Source organism: Rana temporaria, chromosome 7, assembly GCF_905171775.1.
Source record: "Rana temporaria chromosome 7, aRanTem1.1, whole genome shotgun sequence".
NCBI classification, from domain to species: domain Eukaryota; kingdom Metazoa; phylum Chordata; class Amphibia; order Anura; family Ranidae; genus Rana; species Rana temporaria.
Window position 1 is genome coordinate 169,636,685 of NC_053495.1, and position 14,906 is coordinate 169,651,590.

At 46.4% G+C, this 14,906-nt stretch overlaps 1 protein-coding gene across 4 annotated transcripts in view; it reads right to left on the reverse strand.

The window, feature by feature from the left end:
• Positions 1-14,906, reverse strand: part of ACOT11 (acyl-CoA thioesterase 11) — an 88,901-nt gene that overhangs the window by 67,353 nt on the left and 6,642 nt on the right. The window contains exons 1-2 of one of the 4 annotated variants that reach the window (XM_040360419.1): positions 8,591-8,766; positions 1,414-1,494 (exon numbers count right to left, since the gene is read on the reverse strand). The gene's annotated coding sequence lies outside the window, so the exon portion shown is untranslated. Of the gene's footprint in view, positions 1-1,413; positions 1,495-1,725; positions 1,833-8,590; positions 8,767-14,906 lie in introns of those variants that run through there. The other 3 variants (XM_040360421.1, XM_040360418.1, XM_040360420.1) reach the window with 3 other exon arrangements.

Sequence of the window (14,906 nt, forward strand, 5' to 3'; positions counted from 1 at the left end):
GGCACTGCCCTAATCGGTGCAATGCCAACTTCGCAGCGCCTGCACTGATTCCCAAATCCGATTTTGTACTACTTTTGGCAACTTTGGGTGCGATTTCGAGGGAATTCATCAGAGAGGTGTTTAACCACTTAAGGACTGCCTCCTGCACATATACGTCGGCAGAATGGCACGGCTGGGCACAAGCACGTACCTGTACGTCCTCTTTAAGTGCGGGCGCGAGCCTGCGACCCGGTCCGAAGCTCCGTGGCCGCAGGACCCGATCGCCGCTGGAGTCCTGCGATCGGTCCCCGGAGCTGAAGAACGGGGAGAGCTGTGTGTAAACACAGCTTCCCCGTTCTTCACTGTGGCGCCGTCATCGATCGTGTGTTCCCTAATATAGGGAACCACAATCAATGACGTCACACCTACAGCCACACACCCCTACAGTTAGAAACACAGATGAGGTCACACTTAACCCCTTCAGAGCCCCCTTGTGGTTAACTCCTAAACTGCAATTATCATTTTCACAGTAAACAATGCATTTTTAATGCATTTTTTGCTGTGAAAATGACAATGGTCCCAAAAATGTGTCGAAATTGTCCGAAGTGTCCGCCATAATGTCGCAGTCACGAAAAAAAAAAATCGCTGATCGCGATAGTAGTAAAAAAAATAATAATAAAAATGCAATAAAACTATCCCCTATTTTGTAAACGCTATAAATTTTGCGCAAACCAATCGATAAACGCTTATTGCGATTTTTGTTACCAAAAATAGGTAGAAGAATACGTATCGGCCTAAACTGAGGGAAAAAAAATGTTTTTATATGTTTTTGGGGGATATTTATTATAGCAAAAAGTAAAAAATATTGCATTTTTTTCAAAATTGTCGCTCTATTTTTGTTTATAGCGCAAAAAATAAAAACCGCAGAGGTGATCAAATACCACCAAAAGAAAGCTCTATTTGTGGGGAAAAAAAGGACGCCAATTTTGTTTGGGAGCCACGTCGCGCAATTGTCAGTTAAAGCGACGCAGTGCGAATCGCAAAAACTGTCCGGGTCCTTTACCTGCCTAAAGGTCTGGGTCTTATGTAGTTAAAGTCATCAACATTGTTGGAAACTCAGCTCTCTATCTACAAATGTATGGGACTTGGTCAGTTTAGATAGTGGCCATGTACAATCTTATGGTGGCCATACACACTTCCGTGTTATTATTGTATTGATGTGTGAATAGATCAAAGCGAACAAAACAGTAAACAATTGAATAGACGTTTTCCCTACTGATCGATTTAGGCTCAGTTTAGATCGGATTCAATCAAACTAATCAACCAAGAAGGAAAATTATCGATCGTGTTGCCTTGGTTGGCTGTATTTCATATATCAATCAATCCGGTTATGGAAGCGCATGGAAAAAAAGAGAGAAGTGATGGATAACTTACGATTGTACCTTTCAACTATCGATATTCACTTTCCCCGTGTCATGTTGATCAAATGGGTAGTCGACTACAGATCAATAATTCCTATGGGAAGAGATCAATCAGAAACGATTGAAATGGCCACCATTAGTGCAATGCAGCAATCAACTTTTAGACTCATCATAGGCAGGACACAGGATCACAGCTGTCAGTGGTTATGTAATACAACCAAAGGATGTTATATAAACAGCATGCATGAGTTCTATATAGAGAGGACAGCTGAAGAGATCTAACATAGTAAAGTTTGATATTTATAGCGTAAAAAGAGAACTTTACTGTCACGTCAGTCGGTGGCCCTCCACCTGCCGGGTGTCCCCAGAGCAAAGCATACTTTCATTGTCCCTCCTTCTCACTCTGCTCTGCCAGGACTTCCTGGTTCCAGCCTTAAAGGGGCAACGTCACCCTCCTCTATACCAAACTTCCCAACACATTGTATATTCGGCAACGTATTACGGAGCGCAAAATATAAAATCTGTTTGATAAATTAACTAATCAAATTTAAATAAATGAATGAATGAATACATTTTACTTTTTTTTTTTTTTTTATCATCAGGAAAAAACGTAAAAAAACAAAGAAAATCCAAATAAACTTGAGCCCAATCAGAGTTCTTCTTACATATGTAGCGCCTGTGTACTTTCAAGTACCGGTGCTATTTTAAATTTAAGGGGGGGTGAGAGAGTTAGGGCCCTTTCACACTGGTGCATTTTTGCCGCGTTTTTGCAGTAAAAATAGCGCTATTAAAACGCTCCCCATGCCCCTCTCCATTGAAATGAATTAAAAACGCGGTAAAAACGTGGTAAAATCGCGGTGTTTTACCGCGATTTTAAGGCCCCTTTCACATTGAGGCGTTTTTCATGCGGTACAGCGCTAAAAATAGCGCTGCTATACCGCATGAAAAAACCTGCCCTTTAGTGTTCAATGTGAAAGCCCGAAGGCTTTCACATTGAAGCGGTGCGCTAGCAGGAGCGCTCCAAAAGTCCTGCTAGCCGCATCTTTACCGCGGTATAGGAGCGGTGTGTTCACCGCTCCTATACCGCACCTTCCCATTGAAATCAATGGGAAAGCGCGGTAATACCGCCCACAACGCTAGCGGGGGTTAAAACCTCACCGCTAGCGCCCGAATATCGCGGTAAATACGACGGTATAGCCGCGCTAAAAATAGCGCGGCTATACCGTCACCGCGGCTGCACGCCTCAATGTGAAAGCAGCCTAACGCTCCGTTTTTACCGCGTTTTTACAGCGGTTTTTAATTCATTTCAATGGAGGGGGCATGGGAAGCGTTTTATGGGCGGTTTAATAGCGCTATTTTTACCGCGAAAACGTGGCAAAAACGCGGGAAAAACGCACCAGTGTGAAAGGGCCCTAAGTTAGCTCTCATCCAGTTGATTTGTTCAAATTGGGCCTCTGCTTTAACTGGGCTGTACTGTTGGCTCATTCTGTTGTTGCTGGGGTGCTATACCACCCCGGAGCGACAGGGGGCGCCAGTGGAGTCCAGGCTAGGGTGCCTCTTGCCAGCAGCCAATCAGGAGGGGTTTTCCCTCGCGGGGCATGCTGGGAGAGGGTACTTCTGGAGCAGACGCCATTAGGCGGGGTCTTGTTCCTGGTGTGGCGCCCACCTTCAGGGTGACCACACATCACGGCCCCCGGCGATATGGCCTACCAGGCCGGGGTGCCCGTGTCACGCTGTGTTCTGTTCCTGGACCATGTTGGCCCGGAGCATTGAAGCTATGGCGGGGCCCCAGTAATCGACTAGGTCCCCAAATTCTGAGGAAAGATCCCAAGCGAGATAGATGTTCGGTGGGGAGTCAGCCTGAGGAGAGCCAAGAGAGGCTGGCAATCCAATAGGGCCTCGACAATGCATCGGGGATCACGGTAACCGGACACTGAAAGGTTGGATGTCAGCCACCTGTCAGTCGGTGACCCAATTGAGAATTACCTGAGGGAGGTTCAGGCATACGTACTACTGAGGAGGATTTTCTTCCATGATCCACGTTCTAGGGAAGGGTCTGTGGCAGAAACTTGTTTTCCCTCAAGGTTCCGAGTGATACCCTGGCTGCCAGGTCGGTGTGAGAGGCCTGTCCAGGTACACTATACCCACTCCGGCTGGAGTGGCGACGAAAGTAGAGTGTCGTTGGAAGCAGGACTGCTTCCATACTTTTGAGCCTGAATCTGCTACTTCTCCTCCTCTTACATTTCTGCTGTCTACCTCAAGTTTTACTGTTTACCGTGTTGGGTAAAATAAAAGCACAAGAAAAGACACCTGCTGTTTGGACATTCCATTTGCTGAGGCTCTCATCATCTACCATAGACGTTCACAGAGGTAACACGCCATCCCAATCTATAACCAGCGGCTCCTTCGGGGGTGAGCGCTACACATACTTTTAACAGAATCCCCCTTTACATGAGAGTTACAATTTATTAGCATTCCCACTTACATGATAGTCCCCATCAGAGTCCCTCCTAATTGAGAGTCCCCATCAGAATCTTCTATCATATGGGAGTCCCTATCAGAATCCCCACTTATATGATAGAGTTCCCCTTAATTGAGAGTCCTCATTAAAATCCCCCCTTGCATGAGAGCCCCCTTCAGAATCTTCAATACACGAGAGTCCCCCTGTATATGAGAGTCCCCAATCAGAGTCCCCCTGTATATGAGAGTCCCAATCAGAGTCCTCCCTTACATGAGATTCCCCATCAGAATCTTCCCTTACATGACAGTCCCCACCAGAATCCCCCCTTAGGCCCCTTTCACACTGGGGCGGGAGCTGCGGTGGCGGTATAGCGGCGCTAAAAATAGCGGCGCTATACTGCTGGATTTGCCGTGGGATTCAGGCCGCTAGCGGTGCGGTATTAACCCCTGCTAGCGGCTGATAAAGGGTTAATACCGCCCGCAATGTGCCTCTGCAGAGGCGCATTGCGGGTGGTATTGCCGCAGTTTCCCATTGTTTTCAATGGGAAGGAGCGGTATACACACCGCTCCTCTCACCGCTCCAAAGATGCTGCTGACAGGAGATTTTTTTCTCTCCTGCCAGCGCATCGCCTCAGTGTGAAAGCCCTCCGGCTTTCACATTGAGGTTGCTGGGCAGGAGTTTTTCAGGCGGTATAGCAGCGCAATTTTTAGCGCTGTACCGCCTGAAAAACTCCTCAGTGTTAAAGGGGTCTTATATCAGAGTCCCCATCAGAGTCCCCAATTACATGAGAGTCCCCATCAAGGTCTTCTCCTACATGGAAGCCCTCATCAGAGCCCACCCTTACATGAGAGCCCTCATCAAAATTCCCCTTACAAGAGAGTCCCCATCAGCATCCCCACTTACATGATAGTTCCCATCAGAGTCCCCTTTAATTAAGAGTCCCCATTAAACTCCTCCCTTATATGAGAGTTCCCATCAGAATCTTCCCTTACATGCGAGTCCCTATCAGAAGAATCCCCAATTACATGAGAGTCCCCATCAAGGTCTCCCCCTACATAGGAGCCCTCATCAGAGTCCCCCCTTACATGAGAGCCCTCATCAAAATTCCCTATTACAAGAGAGTCCCCATCAGAATCCCTCTTACATGAGAGCCCTCATCAGAATCCCCCTTACATGAGGGTCCCCATCAAAGTCCCCCTTTACTTGAGAGTCCCCTTACATCAGAGGGCCAGATAAAATCTTGTAGCAGGCCAGAATTGAACGGCGGGCCGTAGTTGGGAGACACCTGCTCTATACAATGGTTGGTCTGTACATTCTACATGGGCTGAGCCATTTACAGACCGAGTTCCTATGACACAAACATCAAGGCAAGATAATACTTGTTCAGCTTTTAGCAAAATAATGGCGCTGGTTAAACCTGTCACGCAGGTAACATGATCCAGAAATGAGCTTGCTATAATACATACACTGTTGTTGATTGCTAAACATTTCAATTGTTCCTGTACTCTACAATTCTTCTACTATCAGCCTGATCTGCGTGACAGCAATAGAAAAGTAAGAAAAATTAATGCATAACTTTGAGATAGAAAATATTAGCTTCATTGAATACTACAAGAAGAACTATGGTACTATACAACACTATAATAAGAACCATGACATTACACATCCCTATCTATCTAATCTGCCCCAGTCTCCAACAGCGTTGATAGTCAGCCACCTGCAAGAAAAATAAAGAACATACACACAGCAAAAATATATATATACTCTCCTATATACAATCTCTAAGATCAGAGTTGAAACTGCACCCTAGGGCCCGAGTGTGAAATCTCCCTTCCTCCCAGAGAGTTATTAATAAGTGCTGGACATCTCCCTCTTCTTCCTCAATTGCACGAAAAAAAGAACAATGTACATATATACAGTAATCTCTGTCAGTAGTGGAAAAAAAAAAAGTTGCAGAACACTGCCCCTAGTGGTCAGTGCGCTGGTACTACACGGCAGTCCATAGTTAGTTCAAAATACACAGCAAAAGGAAAGAAATATAGAACATGGCATCTCTTTCGCTGAACTTCTTCTTGATGCTGCAAAGAAACCGGCAAGACCCTATTCTAAATAACTGAAACAAACCCAGCCCGAAGCAGATGCACCAAAATGTGGATCCGGTGGGTTAAACAAAAACAAACTTGAATAGGGGCAAGGGCCCTTGACCAGGTCTTCTTCAAAAGCAGCAAACTTGAAACCATAGGCATGGGGCCTATCTGTAAAAGCGGGGGTCAGGTAGTGAAACAATGTCACCTCTTGCATTTGTGGAGGTCACAGAAAAGACCTGATCATCTCTTCCTGGACATGTCAAAACCACACGGTCACAAAAAATGTAGCGGCCACGCTCCTTCTCTGGGACATTCAGCCATTCCCAGATAGCATCTCGGTACCACCTCTCTCTCTCCTGGTCAATCTGCCGGAGAAGAGCTGGAGGCACATATGGGTACTCCCAACCATAAGTAGCAGCAACTCTGCGCATCACGACCCACTGGAGACGGGCCAATTTGGGCAACACACAAGGGTCTCCGAGTCCCGGCAGCATAATAGAGTCAGGCGCCCGTCTGAGCACAGGCACTATGGCGGGTATGGGGTTGGTGACAGTGGTAGAAGCAGGAATGGACTCCCCAGGTCAGCTGCGGAACGTTTGGGTTTGAAGTGCTGTGCACGCTCAGTGCGCTCTGGCCTGAGCGCTTCTTCTTGTTCGGAAGGCCCGAAATCCCCCATAGCCTTGGGACTCCGGGAAAACTGGCTCGAACCAATGTTCCATTTCTCCGTCATCCCGAGATGGAGTCCAGTTCGAAAGAATTGTACTCCTTCGCAGGCAGGTACTTGGACGTCTTGGACGGGACGGTAGACCAATCCGGAAAGCGGGCAGGCAGGTCTCGACCGCAGCCGCGGGAGACCTGTGTAGGGCCCTCACAGGGAACAGCACGCCATGGAGACCACATTAACGGGGGTAGCCTCAGGCACAGCTTCGGTCTACGTGTTCGACACGCCAGTAACACAGTCACTCTTCCTCATCTCATCCAGTTTACTTACCTCCGGAGAACGTTGCTTTTGAGCGTTTTTGCAGTGCTTTTTGCGGTGCTTGCTGCGTTTTTTGACGTGCATTTTTACCGCGATTCGCATTTTGCATTTTTTTTTTTTTAGCCATCAATTTTTATTTTTTTACATTTCCTTCAACCACTTCCAAACCGCTGTACGTCTTTATACGGCCTAACTTTAAAGATGGATATCTCGGTAACGGCAGCAGCTGCTGCCACAACCGAGGTATCCATCTTTAGTGTCAGCGGTTCGGTACACGATAACGGCGGTCTTCGCCGCAAGATCGCCGTTATCGGCGGCGGGAGAGGGCCCCCCCCCTCCCGCCGCTCTCCCGCGCCCTCCGCCGCTTACCGGAGCCGTCGGTAGCGGCGGAGGAGATCGGGTGCGTTCGGCTGCTGACTGGGGACGAGACTGAAGGAAAAATCTCCTTCGCCCGTCCCCATAGCTCTGCTGGGCGGAAGTGACGTCAAAACGTCAGTCCCGCCCAGCCTCTTAAAGAAACATTTTTTTTTTTTGTCATTTGAAAAAATTACAGTTTCAATATTTTTTTTTTTTTTTTTTTGCATTTTAGTCTAAATATGAGATCTGAGGTCTTTTTGACCCCAGATCTCATATTTAAGAGGACCTGTCATGCTTTTTTCTATTACAAGGGATGTTTACATTCCTTATAATAGGAATAAAAGTGATCTTTTTTTTTTTTTTTTTTCCCAGTGTAAAAAATAATAAAATAAATAAAACTAAATAGGAAAAAATAAAAAATAAATTTTAAAGTGCCCCGTCCCAACGAGCTCGTGCGCAGAAGCGAACGCATACGCGAGTAGCGCCCGCATATGAAAACGGTGTTCAAACGACACAAGTGAGGTATCGCCGCGATCGTTAGAGCGAGAGCAATAATTCTAGCCCTAGACCTACTCTGTAACTCAAAAAATGCAACCTATAGAATTTTTTAAACGTCGCCTATCGAGATTTTTAAGGGTAAAAGTTTGACGCCATGCCACGAGCGGGCGCAATTTGTAAGCGTGACATGTTGGGTACCATTTTACTCGGCGTAACATTATCTTTCACAATATATAAAAAAATTGGGCCAAATTTATTGCTGTCTTATTTTTTAATTCAAAAAAGTGTTTTTTTTTCCAAAAAAAGTGCGCTTGTAGGACCGCTGCGCAAATACGGTGTGACAAAAAGTATTGCAATGATCGCCATTTTATTCTCTAGGGTATTAGAAAAAAATAAGTATATAATGTTTGTGGGTTTTAAGTAATTTTCTAGCAAAAAAAACTGTTTTAGTCTTGTAAACACCAAATCTGAAAAACACCCAAGTAGAGAAGTGGTTAACAACCAGCTATAAACAGGTTTAAAAAAACCACGCAAATCGCTGCAAAATCGCTGTAAAAACGCGGTACTTGCGTTTTGGATGCGGGTCCATTGAATTATATTACTTCCAAACGCTGCTTTTTGCAGGAAAAAAAGTCCCTGACCCTTTCCAAAAACGCAGAGGCACAAAAAAGCATTGATGTGAACATGTCCCTTAGGAAACCATGTTAAAAATTTTCCCTGCATTTCTGCAAAATGCATCAAAAAAAGCATTAGTGTGAATGGAGCCTGAAAGAGAGAGAATGGATTTCTCACCAGTCTTTGTACTCACAGTATTGCCCCTTTAAATTGTCTCCATTAGAGCTTCTCCTTTCACTGGCTGTGGAATTCTGGGTAGGTCAATCTCAGCTGCTTGTAGCTTGCTTTGGCTGTCAGCTGTAGGGATGGCAGAGGATCTGTGCTGACATAGAACTGATCTGTGTGATGTGAAGTGTTACAGCGCTGGGGCACATGTTCATGTGTCTAGTCTGTGTTCCTCTTTATGAAGATCCTACATCACAAAAGTTTACTACGGGTCACATTCTGATTACTCATTGCATGCCTGTATGCTGGAGTCACTGACATCCACCAGAGCTGGAGGAATTAGAGATCCATTATCTCTAAAAAATGATTCTACAGTGATCGTCATCTCTGGTTAACTTAACCACTTAAGACCCGGACCAAAATGCAGGTAAAGGACCTGGCCAGTTTTTGCGATTCGGCACTGCGCCGATTTAACTGACAATTGCGCGGTCGTGCGACGTGGATCCCAAACAAAATTGGCGTCCTTTTTTTCCCACAAATAGAGCTTTCTTTTGGTGGTATTTGATCACCTCTGCGGTTTTTATTTTTTTGCGCTATAAACAAAAATAGAGCGACAATTTTGAAAAAAATTCAATATTTTTTCCTTTTTGCTATAATAAATATCCCCCAAAAATATATAAAAAAAAACGTTTTTTTCCTCAGTTTAGGCCGATACGTATTCTTGTACCTATTTTTGGTAAAGAAAATCAGCGTTTGGCAGCGATCAGCAATTTTTTTCGTGACCGCGACATTGTGGCGGACACATCGGACAATTTTGACAAATTTTTGGGACAATTGTCATTTTCACAGCAACAAATGCTATGAAAATGCATTGTTTACTGTGAAAATGACAATTGCAGTTTGGGAGTTAACCACTAGGTGGCGCTGAAGGGGTTGTGTGATCTCATATGTGTTTCTAACTGTAGGGGGGGACTGGACGTGTGACATCATTGAGCGTGCTTCCCTATATCAGGGAACACACGATCAATGACAGCGCCACAGTGAAGAACAGGGAAGCTGCGTTCTTCAGCTCCGGGGACTGATCGCGAGACTCCATCGGTGATCGGGTCACAGAGCTTCGGACTGGGTCGTGGGCGCGCGCCTGCGACCCACGGCTGGGCACTTAAAGAGGACGTACATGTACGTGCTTGTGCCCAGCCGTGTCATTCTGCCGACGTATATGTGCAGAATAAGTATAAGTGGTTAAAGGGTTTGTAAAGGATTTTTTTTTTTTTTAAATAACAAACATGTTATACTTACCTCCACTGTGCAGCTCGTTTTGCACAGAGTGGCCCCGATCCTGGTCTTCTGGAGTCCCTCGGCAGCTGTCTCTGGTCCTCCCGCAAGAACTCCACACATTCATGCAAGCTCTCTCGCATAGTGTGGAGTCCTTGCAAGCACGCTCCCGTGATACAACACGCGGCCATAGCCGCTCGCCGTATCACTCGGCCCCCGCTCCTCGGCGCGCCACGTCATTGGATGTGATTGACAGCAGCGCCAGCCAATGGCTGCGCTGCCTTCAATCCATCCGCTCTAGCCAATCAACGGCCAGGCTGAGCGGCGAAGAGGATTCTGACCGTCCAAAACGCGGTGACGTAAAACACTACGACGAGCCTAGAAAAATGTAGTTTAATGCTTCCGAGCAAGCGTCGACTTGATTCTGAGCATGCGTGTTTTTTTTTCTCCTTCGGAGTTCCACACAGACGATCGGAAAAAATAAAACATGTTCTATTTCTAAACTCCGACGGAAAAAAGTCGGATGAGGCCCACACATGGTTGGAATATGCGATGAAAAAATTCCGTCTTGTTATACGGGGTTATCCTGTGTCTAATAAAAATGTTATTTGAAAAAAAAAAAAAAATTCCGTCTGACTTTTTTCATAGGAAATTCCGATCGTGTGTACAAGGCATTTACTTTTTGCTGGAAATTCAGCAAGAGGGGCCCAAGAAGTAGCTATACACCTAGTAGAATGCAGAAAAACAGGCTCAGGGGGATGGACGCCACTAGTCCTGTAGCAGTCGAGAATGTTTTATACAATCCATGAGGATACCATTATGTAGACCAGGAATCCTCAAACTATGGCCCTCCAGCTGTGGTGGAACTACACATCCCATGAGGCATTGTAACACACTGACATTCACAGACATGACGAGGCATGATGGGAATTGTAGTTCCTGAACAACTGGACTGCCGTAGTTTGAAGACCCATGATGTAGACAATTGGTTCACCCTTGTTTGCATATGCAGGAACAGCCAGAAGTCTTTCTGTCTTCCTAAATAAAGCAATTCTCTGCAGGTATATTGAGGCAAGATGAACAAAGTCCAGCCGGTAAAGTCCACCCTATATCCAGAAGGGAATCAGATACTAGTTTAGGACAACATTCAAGAGTTGGTCTGAGAAAGACTTTGTCCTGGAAGATAGTACAGGAAGGTTCTATGGCAAAAAGTGTGTATAACTCCGACACTCATTAATTTTGAGGTAATTGCTTAAAGTGGTTGTAAAGCCTTACATACAGTATACCCAGTGAAGTAATACACAGAGAAGAAAAAAATCCTCCTACAGACAGTAAGTTGTACCTGTTTATCAGCGGTCTTCTCTTCTCTACGTCTGTTCAAAGTGCAGAATTTACACAGAATCTCTCAGCTTGGAAAAGCAGGGGGCGGGGAGCTGAAATTACATCAGTGAGGAAAACTCTGAGAGCTCATTGGAGGGAAGCGACACATCCCCTTCACACAGCACACAGTAACAGAGCTGAGGCTGTCAATCACAGACTGTGCCCTCCCCTGTCACCATTTTTCTCTTGGTGTCAGGAAAACTTGTCAGAAGTGACTTGCTAATGCAAGTGCTAAATATTGCACTCACATATTCAAGGTACCTGAGAGGCACCTTCACAAGCAGCACTCACTCAGTACGGTTTTGCCCCCAGTTAACTTTCGGGTCTTTGAAAAGCACACCGCCTCGGCAACTGCGAGCGCCATTTGCGAGGGTATTTTGTGAGAGCTGCTTGTGGAGGTGCCTCTCGGGAATGTGTGAGTGCAATACGTTTTGTTTTAAGATTTTCCATGTTAAGTAAAAGATGCTGCACTATGAGGATATTATATCTTTGGGTTTTTGGTTTATGTCAATATTGAGAGAGAAATCGAATTGGGGTTTAAGAAGTATTGAATCCATCCCATCCATCAATCCCATCCACTTCATCCATCCCATCCACTCCATCCATCCCATCCATTGGATTGTATCTACCAGGCTGGTTTGATTTTTATTGCTAGTTATGGTTGGTGAGTGAGCACTTATAACACATGTGGTGAAAAAATTTTGATTGGATGTAAAGCACGGTGGTCGGGAAGAATTTTTTATTTCCTGACTGACTCCATGGCAGCCTACGTGTGGGTTAATCCCGCCTCCTCTCCAATGTGATAGGACCCCATACCCATAAAAGTTAACTCACCAATAGTCTCAGTGTTCCTTTTTTTTCCTCCTCCATGGATCAAGGTCATATTTCAAGGAATGAAAAGAGCACACTTTAAAGCGGTGCAGCTCGGATCCCAGCCATGGGCGGGTGGAGAGCTTGCCCAGCATATCTGGTTATGTGCTGTGGCGTGTGCTGAAGACAGGATTCGGCTGGCAAGGTCCATCTTTACTTTTACCTCCATGGCAGTCGCCTATTTGTTTATACATGTTGTCTTTCGTTTGTATGTGGCGGCTGGAACGCTTCTGCGTTCCAGCACGCCTGTGGCTTCCTAGTTCCCCATCGCCTGACCCCCGGGCATGCGCTGTACCCACTCCCGGAGCGAGGCTTGGTCGCGCATGCGCAGTCCGTCGGTTCCCGCGGCAGCCGCGCAGGTGCCGTGGGTTCGCGGTCCACTGCGCAGGCGCGTACGTGGACGACGTGTGACGTCACCGGCAGGCCTTTTAAAATCAGCTGCTGACCTGTGTACTTTGGGTTTCCCTACAGGCGAGCAGCTGATTGACCGTCTGTGCTACTCTGCTAAAGCTGTCAGGTCAGTAAGAAATCCTTTTGCTTCTGGCTAAATTGATTTTACCATTGCCTTGCTGTGTACTTACTACATTACATTGTCTATTCCAATTGATTGTCATTTAATTCTTTTCTTTTAAATTCTAAATTTAATTTATTTGTATGCATTTTGAATTGGTTCTATTTATTTATTTATTTAAAAAAAAAAAAAAAAAACACACAGATGAAATAAGAAATTTCTTACTCTTAAAGGGGCAGTATACTCATGTTCTTTTGTATTGTTCGGCACCATAGGTTCCTTTTTGGTTCCGAATTAGCGTCACCCTTTACACGCAGGTCCGGGAATTATGGACCAATCACCGTCTACAGGCGGCCAGCCCTCACGCACAAGGTATGTGCGGGAAAGGGTTCGGGTTAGGGGCTGCTAGTCACATTTTCATGTGTGTTGACAGTTTCCTCCCTAAATGTTTTTTATTTAGCCCTTCCAATCCAGAACCGGAAGACCTTGCCAGACCGCAACGCACTTCTTCTTCTTCAAAGTCGAGGTCCAAGCGTAGATCTCCATCTACTTCTTCCCACCGGAGGAGAAGCTCACATTCCTCCTCAAGACACCGCTCCCACCGCCATGATAGTCGCTCTGATCGCAGAGCCTGCTGGGGATGTGACACTCGTGTCCCTGAGGGCAAGTCATTGTGCGACCGATGCTACGCCCATGCGGTCAGGGAAAAAGAGACTGAAGGTCATCGTATCGAGTCTCTGGTGGAACGTGTGGTTCAACGAACTCTAAGAGAGAATATGCCCCACACGCAGATTCAGACCAACACTGACGGGTCTGTTTCTCCAAACTTGGAGATCCTCGAGGATCCAGGTCCTTCCCGGCCTCAAGCCTCCACTCCGGCTTTTCCTGAGGGTGACCTAGAGAGTGACGAAGAAGGCTTAGAATTTGACTTCGCGCAGGTGACGCCACTCGTCAAAGCGATTAAGGAGGCTCTCTTATGGGAGGAACAACCCGCTTCTCCAGCCAAGCAGAAAAAATATTTTAAGCGCTTGGGGAAAGAACGCCCTACGTTCCCGTTCCTGACTGAACTGAAGGGTATCTTTGAAGAGGAATGGAGTAAGGTGGACAAAAAATCTTCCATGGCTAACAAAGCCTCAAGGCTCTATCCCTTCAAACAGGAAGAGGTCAAACATTTGGAGAATGTTTCTCTAGTAGATGCGGCAGTAACGAGACTAGCTAAACACGTCACACTACCTATTGCTGACTCCGTCTCTTTCAAGGATGGCCTGGACAGAAGAATGGACCAGGACCTTAGAAGAATTTATGGCCTAGCGGGCACAGCGTGCAAACCGGCTCTAGCCTTAGCGGCGTTATCAAAGGCCATGGAAGCCTGGACGGAAAACGTTGATTCTTTCCTCAAAGGCGTCTCTGAAGAACTAGCCAAGAACTCAGCCACTGCAGAGCTAAAACTGGCGGTCGCATTCCTGGGTGAAGCCTCCGTTGACTTAATCCGCCTATTAGCTAGGATTATGCTTTCTTCTGTGACAGCGAAACGGGCCCTCTGGCTACGCCCCTGGGTTGCTGACCCATCATCGAAGCAGAACTGGTGCAAGATTCCCTTCGAAGGGTCAACCCTGTTTGGCAACAAGCTGGATGATGCCATCTCCAAAGCCACGGGTGGCAAGTCTGGTTTCCTTCCTCAGGACAAGCGCCAAACAGGAAGAAAAATACCTCAATTTCGGCGATACAGCCCGGACCGCGCTAGGGAAGCTCGCTCTTACAGACCTGGCGGAAACTACAGAAGGAATTGGAGCAGAGGTAGAGGCTCCTACCGCAAACCTACTCCAACTACTCAAGCGTCAACTGGACGCGACAAGGGGAAATCTTTTTGAGACAACGCCCGCCCAAGCGGATCGTGTTGGAGCTTGTCTACTCCTTTATCGGCACGTCTGGGCGGCCTCAATCAAGGACATTTGGGTCATCATGACCGTGACCTCAGGACACACATGGTCCTTTTCCAGTCCTCCCTGTCCAAAGTTCATCTCCACCCTTCTCCCAGGGTCGCTGGAGCAGAGACAGGTCCTTCTAGACTACATTCACCTCCTGAAGATTCAAAGGGGCGGTGGTACACGTCCCAAAAGACGAACAGTTTCTTGGGGTGTACTCCCCTCTCTTCTTAGTGCAGAAGAAGAACGGTACCTGGCGCCCAGTCATAGACTTGACATATTTGAACAAATTTATAACACACAAAAAGTTCAAAATGGAAACTCTATCAACCATCCAACAAGCAATACAGCCGGGCGACTGGATGATTTCCGTGGACCTAAAG